Raw genomic sequence first — 17,756 nt, forward strand, 5'->3', positions numbered from 1 at the left:
CAACACCCCCTCACCCCCTCCCCTCACGGACGATCAACTTACCTTGTGCGTTGGTCCTCCGGGAGGCGACGGGAGCCATGGGGAGGTGACCGCCAACAGAAGACCGCCAACAGAAGACCGCCACACAGAAATGTGGGTCGTAATTCTGTGGGCGGTGTTCTGCTGGCGTGGCGGTGGAGGTTGACCAGTCTCCACTTTCCCGCCGACCGCCAGTGTGGCTGCTGGCGGTTTTCCGGCGGAACGCTCCCAGCGGTCAGAATGCGCACAGCGGCATACCGCCGCGGTCGGCGGTCTTCACCGCGGCGGTAACTCGGCGGTCTTGCGAAAAGACCGCCAGGGTCAGAATGAGGGCCAATGTGTGCTAAAAGTATGTTTTTAGTGTACTACTGTTATACATTGTAAATTGTGTACATACGAATTAATGATCAATGGTTCTCAAGCGCGCAATAACTCACAATCAATGAGTGGGGATGTGATTTTTTCCCCTTTGATGTTTTTCCTTTTCATCTTTCAGATTTTTTGAATAGGAGGTGACTAGTAGTTTAGATATGGCCAAGTGGCGTATTTTGTTCACTATATAGGTTATTATTTTCCTGTATTCTAATATTATGGGTGTCCCATTTGTGTATTTGATGTGGTGGTGTACTTATTATGTTTCCATTTATTAAGTTTTGGCCTGTAGTAACAGTGCAAGTAGCAGCTTTATTTTACTTACATTGTTGATTCAATTTAATTAGTGTTGTCTAGTCATTTACCAAGTAGCTGATTAGTTTAACGTTAAGTGCTTCTTCACTTATGAGGAGGTATAGAATCTTTTTCTTTTCTCCCCCCTTTTTCTTTCTATTGTACCTACTGTTAGTAGTACTGATTCTTAATTCAACTGCAATGGTGGGCGCAGTGACTGGCCATCTTCGATGTTGGTGCCCCGGATAGTCTGAACGCCGAACCCGGAAGTGTATATAACTTCCGGTTTCGGGTGTGCGCGTTTAGCGCACATGCTAGGCGTCCGTACTGGAAGACACCGCTTTTCTTAATACTTATATGCCGTTTCAGTAATTTGGGGTAAGTTAATATCAAATGGTACAAGGATCTTGGTACGCATATATACATTATGTCATTAATATAACTCTCCAAGTCGAGATAGTATCGGCACTTTGGTGGTTATCTTTCGTGGTCTTGTATTACAATTCATGGGGTATTTTTTATATTATGGTATGGATTCCTGAATAGACGTCATAGATATGGATTATGTCTGTCATGGTACATTTTGAATAATTAAGAGATAAAACTTTTTGCCTTTACGAACTATTAGTTTGTTGAAGTATATATTCTTTCCCCTTTTCTTCACATTAGATTTGAAGCATAGATTGGATATCAGTTACGTTTGAAGTACATATTGGATTGGATATAAGTTGATGACTATTTGCCTCTAAAATTGTGGTTGATTTACAAGGTATTTGAGTATAATTAATCTCTCAATGGCACTTTTACACACTATGGGTTGCAGGTGATTGCTTTTTGGTGTTTATTGACTTTGGTCTTTCACGCATAGTTAAGCATGCTGTAAGTTTATGTTTTCTTATCACTCACAGGTGTTTTAGCAAGTGTCTTTTAGATGGAGTTGGTAGTTGACCTCTTTCCTCTCACTTTTAAGAGGTGTTAGTATGACCACTAATTCCTCCCTTTGATTTTGTTACTCAATTGATGTGAACTTGGCGATTGAGGATATTGATCTTAACTCGTGTGTTATCTTTATGATTTTTAGCCCTGAAGAAGTCGTAAGGGATGTAAACATTTCCCAAGACGAAACACGTGTTGGCTGGATGTACAATCTACCTTTGATGTTCTGAATTTTTTCAATAAATTCTTGGATTCATCAGTGGACTCTAAAACTTGCTCTATGAGACATGGACTTCTATGATATTGTCTATCTATCATATTAATTTATACATGGTTCTACAAGAGGGGACCCTCACTGTGTATTGTTTTTGTTTTGAGGTTGTGCATATCTCTAAGGGTAGGGTGTTTCCCTTGTGTGGTTCCCCTGTCATAATACATAGGGTACAGTGACATCCTTAGCGCCATATCTCCTCACTGTGCACCCCATTAACTTTTTCTGGCCTGCTGCTTCTATCCTGAGAGTGAAAGGTCTGGACTTTGTTTTCTACATCCTGCTTCCAAAGGTTCTCCAAGGGCTTGAACTGAAATTGCTTCCTGTTAAGAAGCCTCAGGGACATTAATGACTATATCTGCCAGCACTTCGGCTCTCTTGCTGAGAGTCCTGTCTTGCCAAGTGGTGCCAAATTCAGTTCCTGGGCACTTGGGAGTGAGTTCTGGTGCAACCAAGAGGAAACCAAGTACATCGACTCCAGAGTAACTTCGAAACCGGTACCCCTGTCCAACTCTACGTCGCTTCCTGCACTGGAGCCATGGACCCCACTGAGGGCAGTGACCGCAACTGACGCCGCAGACCCGATACCGCCACAGCAACTCCAAATTTCTGCCACAGTGTGAGTCCTGAATGACATGTCACTGACATCTGTGACACCCGACTTTGACTCCAATGCAGCACCTGTGGCCCTGTGGTGTGATTGTGAAACCGCGTAGTAGACACCTCGCGTCTTGACCTATTGGATTTATTGATCCCACCCTGTCATAAGAAGCCAATGCCTCACCAGCGACGCCGCATCACCTTCCCTGCAACCATAAGGAACCAACGCCTCACCTACCATGCCTAGCAGTAAGGAACCAATGCATCACCTCCCCAGTATCAGTACGGAACCGACGCTGCACAGACTCCAATGACGCCTCACCTCCCCGACTCCATGGAACTTCTGAGTGTCCTCATTTTCTAAGGTACTGTACCTGGGGTCCCTGTGACTCCATGACCGGCCTGCACTCCCTTGTGAGTAGTACTGGACTGTTGGGAACGACTCCGTCAAGACGTTGTGGTACCCTAGTTGGAGTTATTGTGTTTCTAAGCACCATACTAATCTTTGAAAATGTGTATCCTTGCTTGTGTATGTTGGATTTTTTGTTGTTTTAATCTATTTTTTATTCAGATAAATATTGGCTATATTTCTAAACTGCTGTGTAGTACTTTTGTGGTGTTTTCACTATGTTGCTGTATGTGTGTGTACAAATACTTTACACACTGCCTCTGAGATAAGCCTGACCATTCATGCCAAGCTACCAAGGGGGTGAGCAGGAGTTATATTAGCTGTGTGTGACTCCCTTACCTGACTAGAGTGAAGATCTCTGCTTGGAGGAGGTGCAAACCACTGCCATCTAGAAACCTCATTTGTAACAATGTATATATAGAAATATATTCAGCTTTCCTGAAAACACATTGCAGGGAGAAATTCATAAATAAGAACAATAAGACTGGCACAGGGCATTAATCAAACTTCAAGAAACTGAAAGGGACTCCAAGAAACATATTAAGTCACATAATTTGCAACAAAACATTAGACTGAAGATACACTATACATGGTATAAGCATTTAAATGAAATGCAACTTTGGATATATTACAATTACACACTCAATGGACATCTGCAATTACATCAATGAAATTCAAAAGCTCAGTAAACAAAACAGTAACACGAACTTTGCACCACCAAGACAAAGATAAATTTGCTAAGAAACTTTGGTGGTCATTACGACCATTGTGGTCTTCTGACCACCAGGGTTAATGTGGCGGTATCACCGACAACACGCTGGCAGTAATGACCTCCAAATTATGACCATGGCGGTGATCCCTCCCATAGACAGCCAATTAACCACACCAAACGCCAGCGTGGTACGAACACCGAACACAGCGGTAGCCACCTACAGGCAGGTGGAAGGCAAGGATCCGCCCACCATATTATGACATAGCACACCACCACGGTTTCCGGGGCAGTAGCAACGACACCAAAAGCCTGGAGAAAACTCATGACTTAAAAGGAGCCACTCACGTCCAGTGACACACAGGAGTCCGTGGCCACCATGGAACCAGAACTGCAAGTATTCCCGATGCTGTACCACGCCATAGCCGTCCTGGAGCACCAACACCAATGAAGACGACTGTGAGTACAGCTACCTAGCACACAAGGGTGGGTGGGGGCTCATGAGTCACTAATGCCCACAGGGAAAATTCCAAGCCCCAACTTGACTCCTGACAACATCAGGACTCCACTGTTCGGGGGCATCATGCTGGAAAAAGGCAGGCACCTCAGAAGGTGGGGCAGATGGGTGGGCAGGGGGTGCAACTCATTGTGAAGGGCTCCTAGCCCACTGGTTGTGGAGGGGGCTTCCTACCCACAGGATGAGGAGGGGGCTGGCTGCCCACAGGAAGAGGAGGGGGCTGGCTACCTACTGGTTCTGAAGGGGGCTTCCTGCCCACAGGATGAGGAGAGGGCTGGCTGCCCAAAGGGTGAGGAGGGGGCTGGCTGCCTACTGGTTCTGGAGGGGGAATCCTGCCCACAGGATGAGGAGGGGGCTGGCTGCCCACAGGATGAAGAGGAGGTTGGCTGCCCACTGGGGTCTGGCTGCCCACTGGTTCTGGAGGGGGCTTCCTGCCCACAGGATGAGGAGGGGGCTGGCTGCCCACAGGATGAGGAGGAGGCTGGCTGCCCACTGGTTATTGATACTGCCCGTTGGCCTTTGGTTCCATATGCTGCTCCTTGGCCGCTGGTTCTGGATGCTGCACCTTGGCCTCTGGTTCCAGATGCTGCTCCATGGCCACTATATTGTGGGCCTCCTGGTCCAAGGATTTCTGTGGGGCCTCTCTGTCCAGGGATTTCTGTGGGGCCTCCTTGTCCACTGATTTCTATGGGGCCTCCTTGTCCAGGGATTTCTGGGGCTCCTCCTTGTCCAGGGATTTCTGGGGCTCATCCTTGTCCAAGCATTTCTGCGGGGCCTCCTTGTCCAGGGATGTCTGGGAGGCCTTCTGGGGGGCCTCCTTGGCCTTTGATTTCTGGGGGGCTCCTTGGCCTTGGATGTCTGTGGGGCCTCCTTGGGTAGGGGCTTCATTGCGGCCTCCTTGGCCCTGGCTTTTGGAGGTGGTCCCATGGTCTTGGCAGTCTGTTTGGGAGGGGGCGGAACTTTAGCCCTCCGTTTGGGAGGGAGGAGTGTCCATGTTGCGGGGGTCCAGCTTTACACTCATGTGCCCCATAGTGGCAGCTTGAGACTTTGAGGGTGGAGCTGTGTCAGACTGGGTGCTTGAGGTACTGGCCTGGGGTGGTATTACCTTCCTTTTACGGGCAGGACGGAGGGGAGCGGGAGGAAAGAGGTCAAGGCGGGCAAAGAAAGCTTCTTGGGGCCAATGGGACGGGATGTGGGAGGAGGGATGGGAGTGGAGGTAGAGGGAGTGGTTGTAGGAGGAGGAGGAGGTGTGCTGGACTTGGGTGCAGGTGCATGGACAGTGTGCGTGTGTGAGGTGAATGGCTGTTGGGGGTCTGAGTGCGAGCATGTGTGTGTTAATGGAGGGGGCAGACAGGGTGGGGGAGGACAAAGATGATGTGTGGATGGATTTTGGGGTGGTGTCTCCAAGGCTGTGCAGGATCTGGGACTGTTGATGCAGTGCATGCAGGTGTGAGTGAGTATGTGTCTGTGAGGGAGGAGGAGGTGGGGGAGACAGTGGAGGCAGTGGATAATGGTATGTGTGCATCTGTCTGTTGGCTATGGGAGTGCTTGTGGACTGAAGTGTGCTGCTTGTATTTGAGCATGTCTTGTGTGTTGTTTTGGGTGCATGCTTGTCTGAATGTGTGCGTGGGATGGGTTGGGGGTGAGATGACTGGGTAGTGGTAGTTGGAGGGAGAATGGATGAAACAGGGACACTGGCTGCCGTCACTGAAGAGGCCACAGCCTAAAACGATCTTGGTAGGGCCACCAACCTACCGTGAATGCTTTCCAGGAAGGGACTGCATTTCAGCATCTGGGAAGACACCCCCTGGATGCCATTCACAATGGTTGACTGCCCTACAGAGATGGATCTCAGGAGGTCAATAGCCTCCTCACTCAGGGCAGCAAGGCTGACTGGGGCAGGGTCTGAGGGGCCTGGGGTGAAGGAGATGCCCACCCTCCTGGGTGAGTGGGCACGGGCAACTCAGTGGGGGGCAATGGGGAGGGCCATGCTGGTACAGCGTGGTGGAAGAACCTGTAGCTGGGGTGGTCCCTGAGGGGTCCGCCACCACCAGGGAGCTCCCATCGTAGGACGAATTAAATTCAGTGGTGTCACCTCTTGTCCCCACCATGGTTCTCCCCTCACCCTCTGTCCCACTGGTCCCCTCGGCGTCAGTGAACTCTATCTCCTGGGTCCCGTGGGCTGCAGCTCCCTCATTCACCAGTCCCCCAGCTCCACCACCAGATGATGTTAATGCACACATGGACAGGATGACAAAAGGAGAGGGGGGCGGTAGAGAGAAAGGGACCACAGGGTCAATCTCAGCACCAACAGCACGGATGGCAGGCACATCAATGTCACACACTGAGACTGAGAATGGGCAGTATGGACCACACTGGCATACTATTGGCTAAGTACCACAGCATGTAGGAGCCAAACTCTGTCAGCTACACACCAACTGGGACCAGCTAAGCCCTGCCTCACATGGGAAGCCACCTACCTAGCTATCTAATACATGCTTTACACCCTATTATCCCGAGCTGGACCACACAGCAATATCTGAACAGTCATATTGGAGTATCCACTGACCAGGGCTGTTGGATGTTGTTGTGATGACCACATATGGAATCTTTCTGATGTGATGAACATGTATGAAAACCTCGCACAAGAATAAAGACACTGAACTTTAACTCTGTTTGGATTATATATTGATTCTCCGAAGACCAAGAACCTAACTGTACAGACTCTTATCTTATTTCATACGAGTGCCCTGGACTTTTGAATCCACTGACTAGTACCCTGCACCCAAACCCCATGCCAGGTAGCAGAGATGGTTGACATACACACTGTACTCACCCCCTTGTGGCTGCTGTGATGCCCTCAAGTGCCCATCCAGCTAGGGGTAGGCCACTGCCAGTATGTGTGCCATCGGGGGGTAGGTTCCGATGGGCACCCCTCTCTCGTTGGGAGGTCATCCCCAGCTGGGCCTGTGGAGTCTTCCGGGCCCAGCGTCTCAGGTCCTCCCACCATTTCCTGCAGTGGGTGCTACGCCTGCTATAGACTCCCAGGGTCCACAAGTCCTTGGCGATGACACGCCACAATCCCTTCTTCTGATGGGGGCTGACCTGCAAAGGAAACACAGAAGGCCGCACACCATGAACCTGACAATCCAACCTGTCCACATATGGCCCACAAAAAGCATTTCCCCTCATCAGGCACACACATGACCCGCACCCCTGCAGTTACACTGCCACAAGCCATACCCCCCACCTGTCACACTGCCAGCACACACACACATCTCCATGCAGTCATGTTGCATGCAACGTACCCATGGTGCACTCACCTGTTGGTCTGGAGGCCCATACAACTGGCCATACTGGGGTAGGAACCTGTCCACGAGGCACTCCAACTCTCTGACGTGAAGGCTGGGGCCCTTTCCCCTGTAGCACAAGCCAAGGCAAGTTCCAGACACAGGTCACAGCAGCACACACAGTGGAGATGTTGTTATGTATAAAGTAAGGTATCAAGTGAAGTGTTAGAAAGGAAATGGCGGTCACGTCTGTGGCGTGAACACAAACAGCGTTGTTCACCATTGGTTCCCATACTCCATAGACGAACATGTTAGCCAATGAGGAATTGCACGGCCGTGCGGACTGCCTTCCGCCATGATGCCAATGCCAGCGGTGTGAGGTTACTTTCACATGTCCCTGAATACAGGACAGGTGGGTGCCATTTTCTAATTCTGGTACACATGTACAGATTAATAAGTGTGTCATTGTAGTCAAATGTACTTACCTACACAGTTCTAGTTTCCAACATACAAACATGTTCTGTGTACACTGCTGTAGAATGTTCATGGTTCCTGTGACACTCCTTTTCTGCATCTGGGTCCCTGAGGTACCAAACACTGTGGAAGAATAGGAAGAGGCAAGCACCTATGTACAGACCCCTTGTGGACTTGGCTACACTGGAGGACCGGCACATCGTATTTACCGATCGTCCTGACAGGGCCACAATCACAGAGCTGTGTGCACAATTGGAGCCTGCTCTGCTACCTGCTATCTGTAACACCACAGCAATCTCCCCTCTTGTGCAGGTACTCTCAGTGCTCCATTTCCTGGCAAAAGGCGTCTTCCAGATGACAGTGGGCTTGGCTGCAGGGATGTCACAGTCAATGTTCTCTAATGTGCTTGCAAGGGTTTTGTCTGCCTTGCTCAAACACATGTGCATCTACATCGTATTCCCCCAGGTAGATGATTTATTCACTGTGAAGACTGGATTCTATGCTATAGGACATATACCTCATGTTAATAGGGCCATTGACGGGACCCATATTTCCTTAGTCCCCCCCAGGGCCAATGAACAAGTTTACAGGAATCGGAAGAGTTTCCACTCATTCAATGTCCAGATGGTGTGCATGGCTGACCAGTACATCTCCCATGTCACTGACAAGTATCCAGGATTGATGCATGATGCCTTTGTCCTGAGCAATAGCAGTGTCCCACAGCTGATGGCACAACTACAGAGGCACAGACTGTGGCTAATAGGTGAGCCTGTGTCCCCACCCAATGTTTGTGAGTGTATGCCCTCAGGAGTCATGGCCCATGCCATTGCGCAGGGCTAATGTGTGTCCCTTACGTCTTGCAGGTGATTCCAGCTACCCAAACCTGTCCTGGCTCATGACTCCTATTAGGAACCTGAGAACAGGGGCTGAGATTAGGTACAATGATGCCTATGGGCATACCAGGAGGATTGTATAAAGGACCTTCGGTGTCCTGAAGGCTAGGTTCAGGTGCCTCCAACTGACAGGTGGATCCCTATGCTACTCCCCTGAGAATGTTTGCAGAATCGTTGTTGTGTGCTTCATGTTTCACAATTTGGCCCTCAGACGGCATGTATCCTGTGTGACTGCAGCATGATGCCAGTCATTCTCTTTACTTTCCACCTGTCACCTATATCTTCTCTTATTGCAGATGTTGGTGTTGTTCCAACAGTGTACTGCTGTGATGTGTACAGACTGCTGACACATTTGTTGGATGGGTCAACATGTTACTGGACCTTTACACAGGATCATGCAGTTCATTACACTTCGTTACATTGTACATTACCTGTAGATAAAGCACGATTACTCAAGTTGTGTCCAAGGGTGTTTATTGAAAATTGTTCAACAATGGGAAGTGCTATAGAGTGGGGTTATGGGTGGGAATAGTCAAGGGTAGTGGTCCAGTCTGTTTGTAGCACAGGTCCAGTGTCCAAGGGGCCATAGGAAGGGGAGAAATGGCAGTCCAAAGTGGACAAGGTGAAATAGTGGAATACAAGGGGGACATTCAGGAGGGGCTCATTTCCTGGCGGTGGTCTTGATCTTTGGAACTGTCTCTGTATAGCAGGGAAAGTTTTCAGGGTGGTTCACCTTCTGTGGGGGAGGGGTGCTGGTGGCCTGTGGGTCCTGTGGCAGGGCCTCCTGTCCACTAGCTGCAGCAAATGTGGAGGGCTGGTCACTTGACTAGCTAGTGGAAGAGGTCCGCTGGTGTAATGTGTACTCCCTCATGATGTTGGCCATATCACCCAGCACCCCTGCTATGGAGACCATGGTGGTGTTCAGAGCCTGCAATATTTTACTGATCTCCTGGTGGAGTTCCTCCTGCAGCCGCTGGTTCTCCTCCATGATGTCTATCACCTGACCCATCTTGTCCTGGGATTGTTGGTAAGCCACCAGGACATTTGTGAGTGCCTCCTGGACAGTCGTTTCCCTGGGCCTGTCCTCCCCCTGGCGCACAGCTGTCCTCTGAGTGTCCCTGGCCCCCTGTGCCTGTGTCCCCTGAACGGTGTGCCCACTGCCACTGACCCCAGGACCCTCATTGATTGCCTGTGAGGTGTGGACTGGGGTCCCTGTACAGGTGGCCACCCTGCTGATTGATGTGTCCTGGGGACAGAAGTCTGGGGACATTGGGTGGCTGCTGTGGTGCTGGATACTGAGGGGGGAGGCTCTGTGGTGGACTGGGTGTGGGCCAGGGTATCCGCCTGACCAGTGGTCCCTGATGGGCCAGGGAGTTCATCCAGATCCAGAACTCCAGAGTTGCTGTCATCACTGGGGGCATATTCTGGTGTGGGTCTTGGTAGCCGTGGCACCTCCTTGCCACTGAGATTGGCTGGGGCACCTGTGGGGATGTAAGTGGTGTATTATGCTACATGTCAGTGAAATATTCTGCATCCCTATCTTCCCCTATATTATTGCTGTAGCCCTGCCACCTTTGTTTGTGTTTGGTGTTGTATTGCGGGATTGTTAGTTCTCCATGCTGTGCATGCATTGGTGGTGGGTGTACATGGAGGGCTTGAAAGAATGTGCATGCAGTGGGTATGGCACGCAGGGCTTGGCATTTAGGTTAGTTGATTGTGGTGGTGCACTGTGTGGGCTGGAGTGGAGTGATGGGTTTCAGGGTGAGGGGTGGTGGTGGTGAAAGACAGGTATGGGGGGATAGGTAGTGAAATCGACTCACTAGTGTCCAGTCCTCTGGCAACTCCAGTGAGTCCCTCAGGATTGCCAAGACCTGCTCCTCCCATGCTGTCAGCTGTGTGGGAGAAGGTGGGGGTCCACTGCCAGCCCTCTGGATGGAGAGCTGGTGCCTTGCTGCTATGGAACGTACCTTCCCCGTAGGTTGCTCCACCTCTTCCTGATGTCGTTCTTTGTTTGCGTGGCTTGTCGTGTTAGCAAAGGATTGTAGGCGATGTGGATGTGTGTTTTATAGTCCTTCTGGTGGGTGTGTGGGGTGTGTGTATTAGTGTCAGGTTTGGGGTTTTTGTTGCCAATGTTGTCTTTTTTTGTCTTTGGGTGGCCGTATCCACCGCGGCGGTGTTCACCACCAATGGTTTACCGTTGTTGAATGTCCACTGTGGTGATTGGTGCGTAGTTATTTGGAGGGCGTAGTGTTGGTGGCATAACGGTGTGGGTAGTAGTACCAACAGTTTATTGCGTTCAGTGGGTCTGGCGGATTTGTGGTTGTGGCTGCTTTCTGTCGGCTTTGAATGTATGTGTCATTATGTGGGGGACAGATGTCTGCCTCCGTGGCAGTATGCTGGCGGCAGTCAGCACAGTGGTATTCATTATTTACCACCAAGGTCATAATGAGGGCCTATGTGCTTGGATTATATTAAATATGTACAAACAAAACAGACAGCAAGATTACCCGAGTATCAATTTTTCTAAATATCTCAAATTTAATTTGTTATCTTACCAAATATATAGCTTCCCTACTGAAGATCTGACCCCCAAATGGGGGCAGTTTAGGTCAACCAAAACTTGCTCACTGTGCAGCTACAAAAATTATATTATACTACATATTTTATGCACTTGCCCAGAACTATTAGATCTGCAAAAAATGGTGTTACAACCATACTTAAATACATTGGAGGTGCATACTTGTAGACAAGCATTAATTCGGAGTCTGAACGGCCAACACACTCAGATGAACTGCAAGTTTGAAAACGTCTAGAGTGCAGCAGCCATTAAGCTTGGTGCAAGGGCTCAATTATTACCTGACTGTCAGCCCTCAATTGACAACTTCGTTATTGTAGACAAGTGTTTATATGCAGCTTGAATGGCTAGGTCATTGTCCAGGAACAAACGTATATTACTCAAGAACCTCATCTAAAATATGATAGAGATTGCTTCCCCCTTTTCCTCGTATACCATGATAAATCTTTTTATATCCTTTTTATATTGCATTTAATTTTTTTTTTTTTATGGAATGTCATCATGATGTGAATGTTGTCATGATTGTATGAACTGACCAGTAAAAGATTAACTAAGAACAGTTCCAGGTAGATTAGGTAAGCCTAAAAATGTATTCAAAGTTAAAAATGAGAATACCAGCAAGAAATTCTAAGAAATTCATGAAAAATTACTGTGCTATAGAGAACTAATGAACATTCTGAAGTCAATGAGGCATGTAAAATGGAGAATTGCTTGCCATAGGCAACTGCAGTTTATAGAGAATCTTATAGAGAAGTAAATTGTTCTAAAGAGGAAATTGTTCATTAAAAAAGAAGCAGAATATAAACAAGTCCAACATTTGTGCCATGTTTGAGGGAAAATGGAAACATACTTCCAGTATTGAAGGTTCTTTAATGAGGAGAACCACCACCATCAGCAGCATAGTTTAATGTTTTCTGTTGACACGGATGTATGTGGGCATTAAGTGAGAAAGGTGCACCAGTTAAAAAAAAAGTTAGTGCCAAAAAAGAAAGAAGATAACTAGGAAGCAGATGTTGAAAAGACATCCTCTAGCCTTATCTATAGCTGTGCAGTAATGTTTGTAACAAAACCTAACAGTGAATTGACAAACTAAGGTAGTTCATAAACAAATATAATAGATGACTTGCCAAGTTTAAACGTAAACTTTTACAAATCTTTAATCTATGGAGAATTAGGAAACATTCGAATTAGCAGGGGCATTGTTTGGCTTTTTCGTCAAAAGAGATGTGTGACAGTACTTTCTATTGAATGCTGTCAGTAGACCAGAGTAGTGTGAGCAACATAATCATACTTGCTTCTGAGAGTATTATCATCCAAACTGTACACCCTTTTCTAGCTATCTGGGAATATTAAAATTACATCTGATCTTTGGCAGTGTTGAGTTCTTTCAGTGATTGATGAACCGCCTGGCTCATAGGAACATTGACCAATAAGGCAATTCACATTGGCACACAAAAAGGGTAAAACCATTTGATACATCAGCACCCTTTTCTAACAAGTCAGTATTGGTAGCAGGTCAACTGTCAAACACCCCAGGCTTCAAAAATTCAATGCAATGTGTTGTGATAGATACTGGTGAAAGGTATACTGTTACAAGGTACAGGGAATACTGGTGAAACATCACACAATTTTCCATATCCTAACAATATTCATAGCTGCGATGTACCCTATTATTATGTGTGATACCTTTGGCTAATCCCAGCTTTTCACCCAACTGCACTGTACACTTGGGCTTTTTTGAACTCACAGTTACAATGTAAAAGGACAAGAAGGACTTAACTTGCTGAAATTTCCACTGGGGGAATCTGGCAGCTAGGAATGTCCACACAACGGCAGCACAACCTTAATGTATTTAGACAAACAGCATAGAAAAGCAGTGGTGGGTATGCCTAAAGCAGCACAGTTTAGGTGCCTTAGAATACAGGGCTTCAAATTAAACTGGTGTAATTCAAACATTTAAAGGTTTTACAAGGTACAATTCTTTTGACAGAGTTGAGTAAGGAGTAGGTAAATGACCTCCAACTGTGCAGGAATTTGTTCACTAAAACATTTGAATATGGCATTTTACATTTTTTAAACAGTCTCACATAAGTCCATTGGACACTCTGCCAATGGAAAGACGGTAGATAATTTGCATTGATTCATTAAATATGTGCTTTGTAACAATCAGTGGAAAAACAAACTTTTTGTAATCATGGAAAACCACAGGTTTTGTCAATTTTGTGGGTTGGTCAGCTGAATAAACATTGATCCTACAGTTTTCAAAACGTTTGGAAAACAACACTGAAATCCACACAAAATAAACACTAAAAAAAGGGCAGCCTACACATATTATCAAAACAGGAGCACAATTTCTTATTATGAATTCAAGAGAACTTCTCAAAACATTGCTTCAGTAAAGATGAAATGAAATTCTTGAATTCAACCTGATGAATCTGATGGCAAATTAAAGTGAGGCAAATGTATACTGGTTCAGTTGGCATTCTGAGTTAAAGTGCATGTTGCATAATTTAGGTGCTCCCACTTGGTTCGTAACTCCCAGCTGTGAGCGGTATGCTTGGGATGATCTGCACAAGTGTCTGAGGCAAGCAAACTCCAATACTGGTATCAAACTCAGGACACCTGGAGATTTGTATTCAAAGGATCTAACAAATGTCTACAGGTTCTTTAATCACTGGTTTCTAGTCATAACTCGCTTCATCTGCAACAACAAACAAATCCTCCACTTGGCAAGGTTGTTGCCTGTTTTTAGAGGAAGGAATACCAAGCATGAGCCACCCCACATATTCAAATGTTCGTGTGGGTAAAAGGTAGATGAACATTTGGGGACTGTGATGGAAGGTTTGGTCATTTTTTAACAGTAGATTACTTTTGAGATTAAAAAGGAGTCTCAGAAAAACTATTGCATTTTTAGTCATCCAGATATGAAAGTACTGGCATTACAGATACAGAACAAAAGGGAAATAATATACAAAGTGTTGCTTTGGGTTCCCTAGGCCTGTCATTTCTAAAGGGAGAATACATATTTTTTATGTCTGCATTCAGGAACACTGCCACTGGCAAATCATTAAAAACACTTACAGCAGTAAGGGAAGTATTCCCTAACCTATTAATGACTAAACTCCTGTCAATTTGCATATGTGGAATGTAACTATGGACATCCAGTCCATTTTTTGTAAACAAATTCCATTGAGGTGGCACACTAGGTCACCTCCTACATAACAAGTCTGAAAAGACAGAAATGAAAGATGTATGGGAAGACATCTCTGCAGAGAAATTTTTATCTAAGAAATTGTATGGCTTCAGTTTGAAGATGCTTTCACATAGATTGGTCCCCTTGAAACATGTGATTGGCTTAGTTCTTCCAGGTTATACAGGTAGAGTACGAACATATTTTGACTCAGTTTAGGTCCTGTATCAACATGAAAAAGAGTGATATAGTCCTCTGCAGAGATATAGTATCTCGTTCTTGTAGAACTGTGTAAGAAATGTGGTTATTTGTTGAGGGGTTGAGGGGGTGGAAGTCCCAGTTGACAACAGCCACAGTCCTTGTCAGGGTGAATCACAAAAGTCACTAAATTAACCTGTACTTAGCCCCCTGGTATCTTGTCATAAAGCAGTCGGACTTAATTTAGAAGGAATGTGTAAAGTATTTATGCAGCTCACAAACCGTAATAAAATGGAAACAACACAAGAAAAATCCCAAACCAATAGTGTAAATGTCAACAAATAACACAAAACCAACATGACAAAAATCCAATCAGGAGAACCTGAGATATGCATTTTCAAAGTTTTTAGTAAATGTCATCTGGTCATGCTAGACCAGTGTAAGGTCACAAGCTTAGGCTGACCACTGGTCAGAAAGAAGGAACGGAATAGTCCAGCTGAAAGAGTTACCTTCTCAAAGTCTTGCATAAAGAATTACATTAGCGGTGAAGGAGGCCGCAAGGAGCAGGGAGAAAGTCACAGATGGTCATCACTAAAGAGGGAAAAGCAGGTCAGTTAGTTCACGCTGTCTTCACTGTAGCATGAAAAGTCAGTTGCGCATCATGGATGGTCTTTTTGGGGGTTTTGCGCTGTAGCTTAAAATGTAGATCTTGCATTGCTGTCCATCGCTGGAGGTCATTGTGGCCTGAAGAGCAGGTCTTCACTGGAACTTTGTGTTGGTGGTTGTCATAGGTAACAGAGGCTAGCCATAAAAGGGTCACATTGGCAGTCACAAACACCTCAAACTTTAGGATTTAATCTTTACTTCTTGAGAGAGGAGTTGCCAGCCAAGGGTCCAGGACCTCGGAGGCATATTTTGACGATCAAGAATTCACTCCAGCAGAGGCCAGCAGAGCTCAAGCAGGTCCAGTTGCAGGTCCAGGCAGGTCCAGTTGCAGAAAGCTTGGCTGGGCAGGTGCAGGGAGGCCCCTGGAGCTTGTTATGTCCTTGTAGCTCAAACAGGAGGCCAGCAAACTGACCTTTTGAGTTACTCAGGTTCTGCCAGGATGAAGGCAAGCAGGTCCAGTCTTCCTTCTCAGACAGGAAGCAGCAGTGCAGTCCTCTGGCAGTAGGGCAATCCTGTCAAAAAATAGCAATGCTTTCCATAAAATAATGGTGTGCAAATTACAAACCACTTCTCCTGAATGCAGTGTACATTTCTTTGGCCCTAAAAGTATAAGGTGAGTGGATAGTTGGTTGTGTGGACAAAAAGTGATTTGCTCTGTATATTTGTGTCTGCCAGTGGCATTTAAAATTAAACACAAGTCCCAAAAATAATTTTTTGGCAACAACCAGCAGGTGTTATAAAGAATATGCTTGGCTGGAGTTCGTAAAGTTCCACTACGCAAAACTCAGCAAAGCGACCAAAAAACTGTTGTGCTACGCAGAGTTCCGCAAGTGTCGGAGTGCATTACGTTGCACAGTTCCTGCTGATTTTTAGCGTCAGGTGTTTGATCCAAGCTGAAATCTCAGCGCGAATGGCACCACGTGCTGCTCAGGAGGTCACTGCTTCTGTTCTGCCGTGACCGCCTGCGATGACAAATTACACTGGGAGGTGGTCTGGATTAAGATTTTCCTCGCTTGCCAAGTTAACGTTGGTGAGCTCGAATGAAGAAAAAACTCTACTATGTGGAGTTTTTCAGAACTCTGCGCTCTAACAGGAGCGTGGAGTGGGAAAAACTCAGCAAGCAGAGTTCACCTCCCACCCCTAATAAAGAACATTGGGCCAAATGTAGTAAGTATGTTAACAATCACAAATGCTCTGATTCAATGTTTGTGACAGTTAAAATACCTTTTGTTATTTTAGGTGTCTGGAAGAGGTGTGTTGTAGGCATTCCTTCCAAATAACTAATTGGAATGTAATGGATCAATGTTTTGCAACATTGATATCTTACCTCCACTTCGAACTAGGCGGCAACTCATTCACAAAAGTAAAATGCACTGCTCAGGGCCCCTTACCCTTTGTGAAAGAAACAAAAAACAATTCTTAAAAAGGAGGTAGTGATCCACGGGACTAGTGGCTCCTCTTATTAAAATGAAAAATAAAGTAAACTTCTTTTTAAACACAGTCTCATTTCATTTAAGGGAAATAGGCTACATTAAGTTTTTTTTGAAAAATTGCGTTATTAAACAGCAATTACAGACATAGTGGTCTTCTGACCCCATCAGGCCACCATCCCTGTGATGGCCTTCAATCGTAATATGTCACAATTTGCAACCCACTTCATTAATATGCATGAGGTATTACAGATTCTGACTCAATATGATTCAGATTTCTAAGAACTGACCTATTAATACATAGGCTGGTTCTTCAAAATCTTTGCTCACAACAGAAATACTGGTCACAGTTTGTTTCAATCAATATTTTACAACCAGATAATAAAATATCTGGCCCCAAGTTTCCTAACCACCTTTCGATGTAGTGATAAGTTTAAATCTTGATGTTTCAGCTTATCTGTTGTGCTAAGATGAATAATTTCCTGCTTCTGCAAATGTAACATTTCCCTGTTAGACCACGTGCACTCATCCAATGCTTGACGATTATAATTTGTACATTTTCTGCAGCTCCTCAACCACAGTTGGAGTTGAATGTATGCCTGGAAACACAAAAACTAAAGTATGATGTTTGAGCATTTTTGCTTATTTGCTTACATTTATCCTAGAGTCTCTCAACGTGGTGCCACACATTTGAACAGCAGCCTGTCTCATATTCCTACTTAATTCAGCATATTGGAAATTCAGCTCTATCAATCAATCAATCAAGGTTTGTAAAGCACGGTAAATCACCAATGAGGGTCTTCAGGCGCTGAGCTGCTAACTGCTTCATTGTGAACTGTTCATTCGAACAGCCAGGTCTTTTATCCTTTCCTGAATTCCCAGAGCGATGCGGTGGTCTTAAGGTGTAAGGGAAG

This window comes from Pleurodeles waltl, chromosome 6 (assembly GCF_031143425.1).
Source record: "Pleurodeles waltl isolate 20211129_DDA chromosome 6, aPleWal1.hap1.20221129, whole genome shotgun sequence".
Lineage (NCBI taxonomy): Eukaryota > Metazoa > Chordata > Amphibia > Caudata > Salamandridae > Pleurodeles > Pleurodeles waltl.